Source organism: Lissotriton helveticus, chromosome 2_1 (genome assembly GCF_964261635.1).
Source record: "Lissotriton helveticus chromosome 2_1, aLisHel1.1, whole genome shotgun sequence".
Classification (NCBI taxonomy): domain Eukaryota; kingdom Metazoa; phylum Chordata; class Amphibia; order Caudata; family Salamandridae; genus Lissotriton; species Lissotriton helveticus.
Window position 1 is genome coordinate 1,495,190,393 of NC_136059.1, and position 16,776 is coordinate 1,495,207,168.

A 16,776-nucleotide genomic window follows, 5' to 3' on the forward strand; every position below is an offset into this window, starting at 1 on the left:
CTTCTGCACTCATGCAATCACCCAGGCACTGGCCATGCACTCATGCAATTAAGGACCCATACACAGATCCAATCAGGCATTATCCATGGAGTCATGCATTCACCCAGGCACTACTCTTGCACACAACCATTGACTCAAGGACTATCTATCCACTCATCCATTCACTCAGGCACTACATATGCACTCACCCAATCACAAAGGCACTAGAGTTGGACTAATCCATTCTGTCAAGATCTACCCATGCACAATTCTAGGCCCTCAAGCCCTACCCATGCACTCATGCAATGACCCAAGCATTAGCTTTGCACTCATACTTTCACTCAGGTATTTCCCATGCACTAATACAATCACCCAGGTACTACCCATGCACTCATGCAATCACCCAGGCAGAACCCCTCCACTCCTGCAGGAACTACTTTTGCACTCAATGATTCATTCAGGCACTACCCTTGTGCTTATCCTTTCACTCAGACAGGACCCATGCACTCGTCCAATCACTCAGGTACTACCCAGGCACTCATTCAATCACCCAGACACTACCCTTGCACTCATCCATTCACTCAGGCACTACCCATGCTCTCATGCAATCTCCCAGGCAATACTTCTGCACTCATGCAATCACCCAGGCATTACTCCTGCACTCATGCAATCACTCAATCACTATTCTGGCACTCAGGAACTATCGATGCACTCATCCAGTGGCCCAGACATTGCCCTTGTACTCACTCAGGCAGTGCCCATGCACTCATCCGATCCCTCGGGTAATAAACATGCACTCATTCAATAACCCAGGCACTACCCATGCACTCATCCATTCACTCAGGCACTATCCATGCAATCTTGCAATCTCCCAGGCAGTACCCTTCCACTAATGCAATCACCTAGGTAGTATTTTTGCACATATGCAATTACCCGGGCACTACCCATACACTCATGTACTCAGACACTACTCTTGCACTTATTTATTCATTCAGGCACTACCCATGTATGTATCAATTCTCTCAGGCACTACCCATGCACTCATCCAATGACCCAATGACCAGGTATTACCCTTGTACGCATCCTTTTACTCAGGCAGTACCCATGCACTCATCCAATCACTCAGGCACTTCCGCTGCACTCATCCATTCACTACGGCACTACCCGTGCCCTCATGCAATCTCCCAGGCAGTACCCCTCCACTCATCCTCTGGGGGTCCCCAGGGTCAAGGAGGGCTCCTTCAGGGGGGCCTACTGCCCATGAGGGCCACCAGCCCATTGATAATGCCTAGGGGAGGTAGCGGTCACCGAAGCAGCTAGGAGGGCAGAAGCCTCCATACGGTATTTTTTATAAAAACAGCCAGAGGAGGTGGTGGTCCCCAAGTCTTGGGGGCCCCATGAGGCCCCCACCCATTGTTTAAAAATCCTTGGGCAGCCTGGGGGGACAGGAGCTCCCATGCATTTTTCAGAAAAAGCCCCAGGGAGGTGGTGGTCCCGGGGGGGGCGGTGGCCCTATGGGCCCCTGCTTAATAATTGACCATTGCCCCCAGGACCTGGCCCAGCCAGGGGCTAAATGAAACAAAGCATGGGAGACCCCGCTTCATTTTTTTGTTGTTGTAATTTTTGGCAGGATTCGCGGACACTGCGCTAGTCCGCCCCATAGTATCTTTAAAACAAATGCTTTATGAGGCCCTCAGGGTCACTGGGTGATCCCTTGAGTAGGTCTAGGGGGTCAGGGTGTTTCTACCCTGCCCCTTTTTTCTTCTTTTTTTCACTCTTTTCTTGTGACTTAGTTCAACCGATTCACAAGATGGCTGCTAACACTTCATAGTTTGAAGTGTTGGCAGCCAATCAGAAGTCAGCTTGTGATCAGAAGGGTTCTCTGATCCACCGGAATCACCGGATATTAATATTTATTTAAGTATGAACTTCTCGGGAACAACTGAATGCCGAACTCAGCGCTCTACTCAAGAAACCATCAGCCGACCCCACCGACCTCAAGAACTACCGCCCCATCTCGCTGCTCCCGTTCCCGGCTAAAGTCATCGAGAAGACCGTCAACAAGCAACTGGCCGCCTTCCTCGAGACGAACGGCTCCCTCGACCTCTCGCAGTCTAGCTTCCGGGCCAACCACAGCACCGAGACCGCCTTGATCGCAGCTACAGATGACATCCGAGCCCTGCTTGACAACGGAGAAACAGTGGCCCTCATCCTCCTGGACCTCTCCGCGGCCTTCGACACTGTCTGCCACCGTACCCTAGTACAATTGCAAGGAGACAGTGGTCCAAAGCAGTTCAAAGATAAAAAACCTTAGATAATAAGACAAGCCTTGATGAGCTGCTTATGTATTTATCCAAGTCCAGCCGGACATGGAATTTATTTTAACAATGAAGAAATATTTATAGATCACATTACAGAAATTTTAAAGAGCACAATCCTGTGCCTTACAGCAGAACAGAAAAATTAAAGAGATGAGAGTAGGTGTGAAGGAGGAAAGGTTTACAGGCAAGAGAAAAGAAGAGCAAAACTGGACACTTTCAGATAGATAGTACAAGTGTTTTGCCAGAGTAGTGTACACAGCACGAGATACACATTGGTTTATACTGTATAACTACTGTAAAAGGTTGACGTTTCGATCCCGCACTCTGAAATACAATGGGATCATCATCAGGACTTTGTACAATTATATTGCCTGTTTAAAATAATCATACGCCTGTGGGAGAACAGGAGAAAAGAAGAAAGTTTTTGGTTTTCAGTATATTTACAAGAGAGAAGGAAGGAGAGTCAGCAACACTCCACAATTGCAAGAAGACTTTACTCGGAATCGCAGTGCATTTGTGAAAGGTTTGCAGTGAAAATACATTCATGCTCACGGTGTCACAGTTTGGTTGTTAAATAGATGATTAAAACGGTTTAAAAAGCGACGCAGTGAGGTCTGGGCCGTGCATGCACGGATTTCAAAGGTTTTTTTTGCCGATTTAAGGTGAAAAAGTGATATGGCGGATACGGAGTGTACTTGTGTGTCTAATTGGTGAGGATGGTGAGAACTCTAATTCAAACATGCCTGTGAAGTGTGGACAGCGCTCTCATTAAGGGTATGCCTGTGATGTGAACAAAGCGTCCGCTTTGCAAGCATTGAGGTAACCTCTTAGACAGACTGTGCGCGTGGCAGAACTTACTTCCCAATCCGTGAGTGGGCCCTGTAAGTTCTACAAGATGTCAGCGCGCGAGCTTGTTAGGCAGGGGTTGGGTAGGTCGGCAGGCAGGGTTCCTTGCCGAGTGTTGGCTTTCCGCGTTGGGATGCGCCGGAAAAGGAAGTTCGTCTTCCAGTGTGGTGTACTGTAAGACTGAGGAGCAAGAAATCCGAAAGTCAGTGATTCTTGCGTGGGGAGGTGGATAAGAGAGGGCTGGCGTTCGGCAGACCGTTATACATACCAGAGGTACGCCAGTTGGCAGATAATTGAGTTTAGTGGGCGGTCCCTGGGCGATGCATGTATCCGCTGTGGGAGAAAGAATTATAACCGGTGTAAGGAAAGCGGTCTGCCAGCAAGGGATTTGGGGGAAAGCCGGCGGCGGCAGCCCGAGGCTTACCTTCAGACAGGAACGATGTCCTCGTGGGTGCGGCTGTCAGGCGCAGTCAGTCCGGGGATGACGTAACTGCTGGGACAACTAGTAGTGCCTAGGGGGTGGGCGGAGTTCCGTCTCCGGGGGGCGGAGACACTGGGGGTGAGGTAAAGTGATGGCGTGGCTGTGAATTACACGGTGGCCATATTGGAGAGGGGTCTAAGACTGAGGCGGAGTGGTGCACGTGAGGTGATTGTGAAGTGACTCTAGATAAAGTGATTGTAAAACAAGTCAAGAGTAAACAGTTTACATTCATGAGCGAACAAACTGGTAAATAAGGACTGTTGGTGTAGGCAAGTTACAACAAGGTTGTCCAGTCCTCACTCCGGTTCAGACCAGTACGGATGGTGTCAAATTGTATAATGCTTTTCAGTTCCTCCTTATTCAGAAGTTGCGCCGAGTTACCTCCCCGTCGGGGCAATTTCACCACTTTTAAAATTGTCCATCTGATGTTGTCCTCTGTGTGATTTGCTTCGGAGAAATGTTCCACCAGTGGTGCATTAGCTGTCTTACATCTGATCCGACTCCTGTGCTGGGAGATTCTGGTCTTGGCCTTCTGAGTGGTCTGGCCGATGTACATTTTGGGGCATGGGCAAAGAATCGCATAAATAACGTTACTAGTATTACAATTAGTGAGGCATTTCATTGAAACAGTAGTGCCATTGTGTGTAAAATCACGTGCTTCAATTGTGTATTCACATACATTGCAGGCCCCACATTTGACATGCCCAATCACAGGGGGGAGTGCCCATGCTGATTCAATAATTGATGTGGGTGAGTGATCTGGGAGGGAGCAGTTACGTCATCCCCGGACTGACTGCGCCTGACAGCCGCACCCACGAGGACATCGTTCCTGTCTGAAGGTAAGCCTCGGGCTGCCGCCGCCGGCTTTCCCCAATATCCCTTGCTGGCAGACCGCTTTCCTTACACCGGTTATAATTCTTTCTCCCACAGCGGATCCATGCATCGCCCAGGGACCGCCCACTAAACTCAATTATCTGCCAACTGGCGTACCTCTTGGTATGTATAACGGTCTGCCGAACGCCAGCTCTCTCTTATCCACCTCCCCACGCAAGAATCACTGACTTTCGGATTTCTTGCTCCTCAGTCTTACAGTACACCACACTGGAAGACGAACTTCCTTTTCCGGCGCATCCCAACGCGGAAAGCCAACACTCGGCAAGGAACCCTGCCTGCCGACCTACCCAACCCCTGCCTAACAAGCTCGCGCGCTGACATCTTGTAGAACTTACAGGGCCCACTCACGGATTGGGAAGTAAGTTCTGCCACGCGCACAGTCTGTCTAAGAGGTTACCTCAATGCTTGCAAAGCGGACGCTTTGTTCACATCACAGGCATACCCTTAATGAGAGCGCTGTCCACACTTCACAGGCATGTTTGAATTAGAGTTCTCACCATCCTCACCAATTAGACACACAAGTACACTCCGTATCCGCCATATCACTTTTTCACCTTAAATCGGCAAAAAAAAACTTTGAAATCCGTGCATGCACGGCCCAGACCTCACTGCGTCGCTTTTTAAACCGTTTTAATCATCTATTTAACAACCAAACTGTGACACCGTGAGCATGAATGTATTTTCACTGCAAACCTTTCACAAATGCACTGCGATTCCGAGTAAAGTCTTCTTGCAATTGTGGAGTGTTGCTGACTCTCCTTCCTTCTCTCTTGTAAATATACTGAAAACCAAAAACGTTCTTCTTTTCTCCTGTTCTCCCACAGGCGTATGATTATTTTAAACAGGCAATATAATTGTACAAAGTCCTGATGATGATCCCATTGTATTTCAGAGTGCGGGATCGAAACGTCGACCTTTTACAGTAGTTATACAGTATAAACCAATGTGTATCTCGTGCTGTGTACACTACTCTGGCAAAACACTTGTACTATCTATCTGAAAGTGTCCAGTTTTGCTCTTCTTTTCTCTTGCCTGTAAACCTTTCCTCCTTCACACTTACTCCCATCTCTTTAATTTTTCTGTTCTGCTGTAAGGCACAGGATTGTGCTCTTTAAAATTTCTGTAATGTGATCTATAAATATTTCTTCATTGTTAAAATAAATTCCATGTCCGGCTGGACTTGGATAAATACATAAGCAGCTCATCAAGGCTTGTCTTATTATCTAATGTTTTTTATCTTTGAACTGCTTTGGACCACTGTCTCCTTGCAATTGTCTAAAACCCTTGGTCCACAGCCAATTATAGGGTACCCCTTGTTTTCGAAAAAACCGTACCCTAGTACAGCGCCTCAGTAACGTCGGAATCCAGGAGAAGGCACTGGAGTGGATCACCTCCTTCCTCGCCGGAAGGACACAGAGAGTCCGCCTCCCTCCGTTCAGATCGGAAGCCACCAAAGTCATCTGCGGCGCCCCTCAAGGCTCCTCGCTCAGTCCAACACTCTTCAACGTCTACATGAGCCCCCTCACAGCCATCGCACGCCAGCACAACCTGAACATCATCTCCTACGCCGACGACACCCAGCTGATCCTCTCCCTCACTAACGACCCCGCCACCGCCAGAGCCAACCTGCACGAAGGGATGACAGACGTAGCCAAATGGATGTCGAACAGCCGCCTGAAACTGAACTCAGACAAGACGGAAGTCCTCATCCTGGGATCCTCACCCTCCGCCTGGGACGACTCCTGGTGGCCCCCCGCCCTGGGCAGCGCACCCAAACCAACTGACCACGCACGCAACCTGGGCTTCATCCTGGACTCCTCCCTCTCCATGACCAGACAAGTCAACGCCGTCTCCTCGTCGTGCTTCAACATCCTGCGCATGCTACGCAAGATCTTCGGATGGATCCCCACCGAGACCAGGAAGACGGTCACCCAGGCCCTCGTCACCAGCCGTCTGGACTACGGCAACTCCCTCTACGCCGGAACCACCGCCAAACTCCAGAAAAGACTCCAGCGGATCCAGAACACCTCAGCACGACTCATCCCGGACATCCCCCGCCGCAGCAACATCTCCGGACACCTGAGAGACCTGCACTGGCTCCCGGTCAACAAGAGAATCACCTTCCGGCTCCTCACCCACGCACACAAAGCCCTACACAACCAAGGACCAGGATACCTCAACAGCCGCCTCAACTTCTACGCTCCCAAACGCCAGCTTCGATCGACCAGCCACGCCCTCGCCGCCGTCCCCCGCATCCGAAGAGCCACCATTGGAGGAAGGTCCTTCTCCTACCTGGCCGCCAAGACTTGGAACTCCCTTCCGATCCACCTCCGCCTGACCCAGGACCACCTCGCCTTCAGGAAGCAGCTCAAGACCTGGCTGTTCGAGCAGTAGCGGATCCCCTCCACCCCAGCGCCTTGAGACCCTCCGGGTGAGTAGTGCGCTATACAACTGATCTGATTGATTGATTGATTGATTGATTTACACCATTTAAAGCAGAGTGCAGTCTGGACCAAGAGCTACCTTTCTGCCAAATTTGCTGTAATTCCGTTCAGCAGTTCAGGCTGCAGCAGCAACAAACGTTATCTTTCAAAATTAACATGGAGAAAACGCATTTTGGGACCCCGCCTTGACGAATCACCCCGAAACATTCATGACAGGAGCTGACCTGAGCAGGGCATTAGTTTTGAAACTTTTGAGAAGATTTGTCAAACGTCACCAAAGATAATGGCAAAAAGAAAAAACGCTGTTTGAATAGGAACAAGGTCCTATACATAACTACCTACTGGTGACGGCCAGTAGTTAATATATTTATAGATATATGCACACACTATCCTGGCATATACTTACATGTTAATTGTAACAGCATGCATGATAAAGGCATATGCGTAGTTATTGCATATAAAGATATGTGTGGTAAATGCATGCATGGTAAAGGCATTTGCGTGGTAATTGTTGCATGGTAAAGGTATTACATGGTTATGACCGCGTTGCAATGGATGTTTCCCTTTTCAGGGTCTTTCTTACTATATGCACAGTTTAGTTCTCATCTTAGTAGGTCAGCTAATCTGACATTGAGTATAAACATTGTTTGCATCTGAATTCAGATATCGAGGTGTGTGAAATAAATTTGTGAGGAATTGCCAGAGTTAAACTGCTTAAAAATGTACCTCTGGATGTTTTAAATGTCTGGTAAAAACTCTCAGTGGTCAACTAGTTAGAAATTGTATATTAGAAAATGTTACAGCCTACATTCATCTGTAATAATACAATTATACAATGATAACTTTTCTGGGGTACATCAGCCAATATCCAAAAACAGTCACTATGCAGAGACACAATCTCCCTACAAACTATTCGCTCATCTATTCACTCCTTCTTAAATTCCTTCTCTCCGACTGGTACCTGGAGCTCTGCCTTTCCCTTGTACATGCCACCTGACTGTTCAGTGAGTCACTGCTTTCCAGTTTGCCCATGTGCAAGACTGGGTGCGCTATTAAGCCTGTTGAATGATTAATTATTGGTATATTTTACTATTTATTTGTTCAAGGACAAAACTGAAGCTCAAACTGCTAACAACTTATATAACACCAGTCTTATACTTGATAGAGGACTAATATACCTTGTGCAAATTATGTGGCCGATAGAGCATTATCGGATGAATCAAAGTTCACAACTGAGGCTGTTCAGCAAATCAATGCATTCAAATAATGAGAAACTCATTAGGCACAACTTCTCTTGCACTCCCGTGCTAACAACAAACTGATTTTTAATCTGGCTTCTACAGTTCCACACTTTGATGGGTCAGCACCCATTACTGCCCAGTCTACTGCTACAGCTCTTCTATCATGATCCGTTGTTCACACATATGATAGAGCTGGACATGCAACATGGACACTCTCTGTAGGAGAGTAAGGTCTGCTTCCTCTGGTTACCCCCACTTTTTGCTGTAATTCTCTGGTTTTTCGACTTTAGACTGGCTGTGGCCCTGCTAATCAGGACCACAGCCTAGCGTTTCTCTCTCTAAATTGCAACCATGTACTTTAGGTACATACCAGATTGGGTATTGGGTCACCTTTGTGAGTTCCTGTATAGTGTACCATAGGTACACAGGGCATAGGTGCATCCAAGGCCTACCAGGTGCTGCAGCATGTATTATGCCACCCCTGTGCTAGCACTCCAAACTGACACCACAGGTCTGTTCACACTTCCTGGGTAAGGTGGTGTAATCAACCCTTACTTTGAAATAGTATACCTATTTCTACCTATATATATAGACACATATACACCTTTAAGCCACTCCTATGGTAGGCCTCAACAATCCTGGAGGCAGAGTACTTTGTTTTATGTGAGAGGGTGCCCTAGCATGAGCTGAGCCCTTCTGCAGCTTTCGGAACCATCTCCTTAAAGCTAGTCTATGATATAGCCATACCATATACTCTTAAGTGCATTATAATCCTCGCGGTTAATGCTAACTTTGGTTTGGGTTTATCAAAACATGTTGTGTAAGGTGTGAAACACTTTTGAATACTACCCCCCTGCCCGTCCTGGCGGCGGGGGTAGCCTTCCACCCTTCTAGAGAGAGAAGACATGTAGTTACTGTGAAACCCAGTAAAAGTCAAACAGAGCCCCAGCATCACAAAATGGATGCTGCTGCCACAGACACGAGTCTGACCTCCTGCTGCTGGACGAAACTCCTGCAGGGGAGGCTTGGACAATAGGCTTCCTCTCCAGGGAGGTGCTAGCACCTCCCCAGGCAGGCTTTAGTGTATTAGGGCAGGGAGGGCTGCATTCAGTGAATGCTTTCCAGACACTTCCTTGGGCACACAAGGTGCTCCAAGCATAGTCCAGTCCAAACCGGTTGCTGGGGCAATCAGCCCCAGCTCTGGTGTCAGACTGGACAAAGGAAAGGGGGTGTAACCACCCCCTCTTCTGGTCCATGCATAGGAGGGACCTTTGAGGTAGTCCAGCCCACAATCTTAGTATAAGTATAGGAGCTGTGTCCCTAGGACTTTAGATTACCTTGGACGAAACTTTGATACAGAAATCCTGGACCTTCGACATTCCATTTCGACTGGAAGATGGAAGACATCTCCCTTGTGGTCAAAGAGTGACCACCCTGTTCAAACAGGCACCAACAGCAACTTTGCCGGTCTGCATTTTCGAGGCTCCCACCAGATCATGAAGAATCTGCAACACAGGACACAGATTTTTAGACATTTCTGATTCCAACCCACAGCATACCTGAGACACGTGGTGGACACAAGAGACGTGGGACCGGAACTGCTGGACATCCTGCATTTGGCTAACTGCATCGACTCCTGAGGTATCTCGCAGTTGTGCATTGGAGTACAAGAAGTCCCAGCCCCGGGCACCATTTGCACTGAAGCACAGGCCCCCACACTCCACGAGTGTCCTGTGGGCCCCGCTATTGCATTTGAGCTTGATGCGTCTTCCCGGTTACTTGCCCATTGGCTAGTGAGTCCCCTGAAGACTTTTCTTTACAACAAACTTGTTTTCTTGATTGCTCCAGGCTTGCTCCAGTTTCCCTGCAAAGAGAAACACCACAGACCTTGATTGTCAGCAACAGATCCAATCTTGACATCCTGTGTGGGTTGCGGTTGCCAAGGCTTGTTGGGTCCAATCCGGATACCGACACTGCAGTCACCTAGATCCTTTATGAGACAGCTCAAATCCAGTGCCTGGTCATCGTTGATGCCTCCTGGACCTCGTGGCTGAAGAGACAAGCTTCACTTCTTCACCTGAAATCACCCGACATCACCTGGTTCCTTCCTGGTTCCTTTCTGGTCACTGGCAAGTGACCCAGACTCTGTCCCTTCTGCTTTCAGGTTCTTCAGATCTTCGATCCACCCTTGGATCCACCCGGACACTTTTCCTCTGGTAGCTTGCAGCACTTCTTTGCAGCTCTCTATTGAAAACAACAACAAAACCCGACACGAAAAGGCACCTATGCACCCGGCTTACCTGGGTGAGGTAACATGAATACTCCGGTCCTCCCATGGGTCTTGACTCTCGTTTAAAAGGGTTCCATCCTAGTCCATCCGGAAGTGTCCTTAAATTGTACTTTTGTAACTTCTTCGTGTCCCATAGAAAGTCAATGGTAACCCGCAGCTGTGTTTAGACACTGAACGCGTCTCCCGTGGGCCTCCTACTTCCTAACCTTTGGTTATTTAGAGTTGCCCCAGTGATTCCACAGGCCCCAGGCCTCCTTTCTATTCCACACGTGGTTCTTATACCACTATTTTAGTATATGATTTGTGAGGCCCCTATGGCATACTGTATATTGTGCAACTTATCGTATGCTAATTGAGATTCTTGTAATGTACTTTGACCTCTGTCCTCATAAAGAGTGCAGAGGGGTTGTGTTTAGATTAAATACATATATATTTGATATATACCTTGTGTGGTGTCCTTTCATTTGGTACTCAAGGGATTATAATTGGTAAAACAACTTGCTTAATACGCTCTCTGAAGCCTTAGCCTGATGACTGCTGGTCCATGCTACCACTAGGATAACTTTCTATAATGTTGACTTTACAACCACCATCAATAAGGGTCGATTAGACTGGTGCGAGGTGCCCACTAGAACTAGTGGCCATCATATGCCAGGCTAACTTCTCACACTCTCCTTGATACTTTCTTAGATTGAGAGTGGATACAGATAGTCATGAGCAGAAGCGTAACTCAGGCCCAAGCATCCCCTGCAGTGTTGTGGGGGCCCAAATTTCCAAGGGGACCCCCCTCAGCACAGTACTCTGGCGGGAGATCTGATTGAGTCCGGAGGGGGCCCCTTAACATGCCTTGCAGTGAGGACCCTCGAATTTCGTTATGCCAGTGGTCATGATGCATAACCTCTCACTGACGATGAGCCTCACACAGACTGCCCCTGGCTCTCCTCTTAGGAAGACGGCTGTTTCTGAACCCTTGCCTGACGGTTTGGGGCACACTCTTGTGTTTAGCTGCTTCTTGACCACAGCACCGTTCCTCCGCACAGCACACGACCTGCTCTAGTTCTCAGGCTGCAGTTTAGCCCTTGAGCAGACACTGCACTGAGGCTGTGACAACCTGTGTCCCCCCACCAGACTTGCTTTTCCTTTATTGTGGTGGCTTTGCTGACCGCACACAGTGTTTTCCCGGCCGCAGTCTTGTGACCGTGTTGCTTTGGTGCCGACATTAACTACCATAATTCTGCTCTAAATCTGCGCCATCGTGTCTTCCACGACTGACCTCCCTAAAAAACACTACAACTATTTCCTAAGATGGCCGCCAAGTAGAAGCCCTCCCTAAATTTCTTTCACCATGAGCCACATACACCTCTGGAAGTGAAGATCCAACCACTCGCCTTCCAACGAGTCTCTCAACTGTTGCTCACCCCAGCTCTTTGCCTGTCCTCCTGGGGAGGTTTTACTTTGCCTCCTCCTCCGTCTGGTCTGGAGCCAAATCCAACTCATGAGGCCATGATACAGATCTTTGGTCTGGAATCTGCCCTCCGAGGCTACTTAGAAGCCCCCAAGCTCAGAAATAGTGATGCGCTCCAGTGATCACTAAGGCTGACCAAGTGAGCATAGCTGTTAATCAGGCAGTTTAACTAGCTCAGTTGCAATATTCAAACTTCACAGCAACAACTAAGTCTATTAAACATTTACTGTGGGAGTACACCTGATAATAATCATCACCCTCATGAAGTCTATCCCCATTAACCATCCGAATACCAAGGCCTATGTTAATTAGATTCCTGGCAATCAATCACATGTATCTCTCATCCAAATACCATTGCTGCTCTACTTGAACTCTAAAGTTACTCATATTACAATTTTGATGTTCATGTATTTCGATTCTCCGCTCTGTTTATTTTAATGACTCAGTACCTCTCTTCCCCCTAGCATTGGCTCTTCTCTCTCCCTAAATAATCACCACACTGTATTCTCCCTAAATACTCACCAAACTGTATTCACATCCGACTTTTCCTGAATATCTTATCCTTTCTCCCTTCTGCTTTCCCCCTTGCCCAACAAGTATCCAAATCTGTCCAGGTTTAGCAATATTTATGTTCTCCCATTGTAAAAGTCTGAAGTAATTGTTTACTAACTAGTCACCCCACTATATTCACCTCCTACTTTTCCTGTCTTATATTTTTTCCTCCTTCTGCTTTTCCCCCTTCTCTAATAAGTGTTCCGAATCTGTCCAAGTTTTGCAATATTTATGTTCTCTCATTATAACATACTTTAAAAAAAATAATCGTTTTTATTAACATCACAATCCAATATTAACCACTAGCAGGTCGTTTAGGTTAAGGCCCCTATCCCAGGCCACCCCTCATCCCCCTGTATCGTTTCCATGGTCCCCAGATCTTCTTCCAATTTTTGGGGCATCCCCTACTTTTATAGATGGTATCCTCCACTCTCTGACATTCTTTTAAAAAACACTGGCGGGAACGGGTATGGCGTATTCTGCAAAATATACAGGAGACGAGGCAGCGCCAGCATCTTAAACATTGCGGCACATCCCATTAGGGAAAGAGGCAGCATGCGCCAATGGCCTATGTCCGTAAGAAGGCGTGTCAACTGGGGCTCCAAGTTTCTAGATAAGAACTCCGTTTTGTGTCTGGTAATGTACACCCCCAGGTATCTGAAGCCGTCCACCGCTATCACCGCAGGGCACCTGGTCGGTATCCATGGAGGAGTACCTGAGAGCAGAAAGATAACTGATTTTGCCCAATTGAGTTTATAGCCCGAGTAGTTACCAAAGAGCTCAAAGAGGTGAAGTACCTGCACCATCGACTGGTAGAGCCAACCATATAAAGCACAATGTCATCGGTGTAGAAGCTAATGCGCTCCTCCCAGTCCTCATTCAGTGCTATGCCCCATAACGACCAGTCCCTCCTCATCCAGTGAGCCAGTGGCTCCAGCGCCAGGGCGAACAAGAGGGGGGACAGAGGGCATCCCTGCCTCGTGCCCCGTCGGAGATAAAAGGCTCTGGACACCGATCCATTAACTCGTACGCTCGCTAGTGGCTGCTCATACAGGAGGCGCACCCAACTGCAAAAAATCGGACCGAGGCCCAGTCTCTACAGGATCATGAATAGGTAAGTTAAGTTCAGTTAAGTTCAGGCATTTATAAAGCGCACTACTCACCCAGAGGGTCTCAAGGCGCTAGAGGGAGGGGTTCACTGTTTGTCGAATATCCATGTTTTCAGTTCTTTTCTGAAGGAGGTGTGATTCTGAGTAAGGCGGAGGTGGGTGGGGAGTGAGTTCCAGGTCTTGGCAGCCAGGAAGGAGAAGGATCTGCCACCCATGGTGGTTTTTCGGATGCGCGGGACTGCGGCGAGGGCTTGATTGGATGATCTTAGTTGGCGGGTGGGATGGTAGTAGGACAGTCGGGTGTTGAGGCATTCGGGTCCTAGATTATAAAGGGCCTTGTGTGCGTGGGTAGGAAGGCGGAAAGTAATTCTTTTGTTGACGGGAAGCCAGTGGAGGTTTTTTAAGTGACCGGTGATGTGCTCTTGGCGCGGGATGTATAATATGAGTCTCGCTGATGCGTTTTGGATGCACTGGAGCTTTTTCAGCAATTTTGTTGTAATTCCGGCGTAGAGTGTGTTGCCATAGTCCAGTCGGCTCGTGACCAGTGCATGGGTGACAGTTTTTCTCGTTTCGAGGGGGATCCAGCGGAAGATCTTTTTGAGAATGCGAAGGACGTTAAAGCAGGAGGACGATACGGCGTTGACTTGTCTGGACATTGAGAGAGAGGAGTCTAGAATGAAGCCAAGGTTACGTGCATGGTCTGTGGGTGAGGGCGCTGATCCCAAAGCGGAAGGCCACCAGGAGTCGTCCCAAGCTGAGGGGGAGGATCCTAGGATGAGCACCTCTGTTTTGTCTGAGTTGAGTTTTAAGCGGTTCTGTTTCATCCATTCGGCTACTTCTTTCATACCTTCGTGAAGGTTGTTTTTGGCGGTGTTGGGGTCTTTGGTGAGGGAAAGGATTAGCTGGGTGTCGTCGGCGTAGGAGATGATGTTGAGGTTGTGTTGACGTGCGATGGAGGCGAGGGGACTCATGTAGACGTTGAAGAGGGTGGGACTGAGTGAGGAGCCTTGAGGTACGCCGCAGATGACTTCGGTGGGCTCTGAGTAGAAAGGGGGGAGTCAGACTCTCTGGGTTCTCCCGGCTAGGAACGAGATGATCCAGTCCAAGGCTTTACCTTGAATGCCGATGTTGTTGAGGCGTTGTATGAGGGTGTTATGACAGACAGTGTCGAAGGCGGCGGAGAGGTCGAGTAGAATGAGGGCCACTGTTTCACCGTTGTCCAGGAGTGCTCGGATGTCGTCGGTCGCCGCAATGAGGGCGGTTTCGGTGCTGTGTTTGGCTCGAAAGCCGTTCTGTGAGGGATCCAGGGAGTTGTTGGATTCAAGAAAGGCTGCGAGTTGGCTATTGACGGCTTTCTCGATGACTTTGGCCGGGAAAGGGAGGAGGGAAATGGGTCGGTAGTTTTTCAGTTCTGAGGGGTCAGCTGTTGGTTTTTTCAGAAGGGCGCTGAGTTCGGTATGTTTCCATATTTCTGGAAAGGTGGCGGAGTTGAAGGAGCAGTTGATGACGTCGCGGAGATGGGGGGCGATGATGGAGTCAGCTTTGTTGAAGATGTAGTGGGGACAGGGGTCAGAAGGTGAGCCAGAGTGGATTGAGTTCATGAGGCGAATGGTGTCTTCAATGGTGACTGGGTTCCAAGAGTTAAGGTAGTTAGTTGGAAGGGTGGGATCTGAAGGGGGTGGGATGAGTTGTTCATTGGGAGTATTCTTGAAGCTGTTGTGGATGTCGGCAATTTTGTTGTAGAAGAAGGAGGATAACGCATCGCAGAGGTCTTGGGAGTTAGTGATGTCGTTGGATGCTGCGGGAGGGTTGGTGAATTCTTTGACGATATTGAAGAGTTCCTTGCTGTTATGAGAATTGTTGTCGAGACGGTCCTTAAATGCTGATTTCTTGGCGGATCGAATCAGTTGGTGGTGTTTGCGGGTGGCTGTCTTGAGGGAGGTCATGTTGCCTGAGGTTGGTTCTTTTCTCCAATTCTTCTCCAGGGTGCGGCATGTCTTCTTGGATTTTTTAAGGTCATCATTGAACCAGGGAGCCTTCTTGCTGGATGATTTCAACTGGTGTTTTTTCAGGGGTGCTAGTTCGTCTGCACTGTGGGTAATCCACTGCCTGAGGTTGGTGGCCGCTTGGTCTGGGTCCGTTGCAGGGGTGGGAGTATTTAGGCTGAGTGATGTGAGTAGTTGGTCGGTGGTGATTTTGTTCCATTTTCTTCGGGGAATGGGTTGTGGACGGTTGTGGGTCAGGGTTGTTTTGTAGCTGAAGTGAACACAGCTGTGATCCGTCCAGTGGAGAGCTGTAGTGAGATCGAAGGAGATGTGTTTGCTGGAGGTGAAAATAGGGTCGAGCGTGTGTCTGGCTGTGTGAGTGGGGGTGTTAACAAGTTGTTTGAGTCCGAGATTGGCCATGTTGTCCAGAAGGGTGGTGGTGTTGTTGTGGAGAATGTTATCAAGGTGGTAGTTGAGGTCTCCTAGAAGAATGTAGTTCTCTGAGGCGAGGGCGTGCGGGGTGATGAAGTCAGTGATGATGTCGCTGAATTGAGATCGGGAGCCTGGGGGTCTGTAAATGGGGGTTCCTCTAAGTGTGGTCCTGGGGTCGGTGTGGATCTGAAAGTGGAGGTGTTCGGCGGATGCAAGATTGTCGTCAGAGCAGGTTGTAATTTTGATGGTGTTTCTATGGACGATGGTGATGCCTCCTCCAGTTTGATCGGTGCGGTCTTTCCGAATGATCTTGTAAGAGTCCGGTATGGCTATGGCGATGTCAGGGGCAGAGGATGCATTCATCCATGTTTCAGTGAGGAAAGCGATGTCAGGTGACGCGGTGTCGATTAGGTCCCAGAGTTCGGTTGCATGTCTGTGGACCGAGCGGGTGTTCAGTAGGATGCATTTCAAGTCGTTGGGTTCGGAGCTGAGTGTGGAGGAAGAGTGTTTGGTGAGGGTCCTGAAGCAGTTGAACTTACAGGAGAGGCAAGAGAATGGGCCGTGGGTACGTCCTGGGGTTGCTGCGCAGCAAAGTGGGGTGCGTCCGGGGTTGAGGGCGAGGAGAGTAGCGGCATCATAAGTTACTCTGGGGGGTTGGGAGTGGCATAGAGCAGGGGGACGGGCGCTGGGCGCGGTCCAGGCGCGGACGGGCTTAGACAGGCTTACCTTTGGCGCAC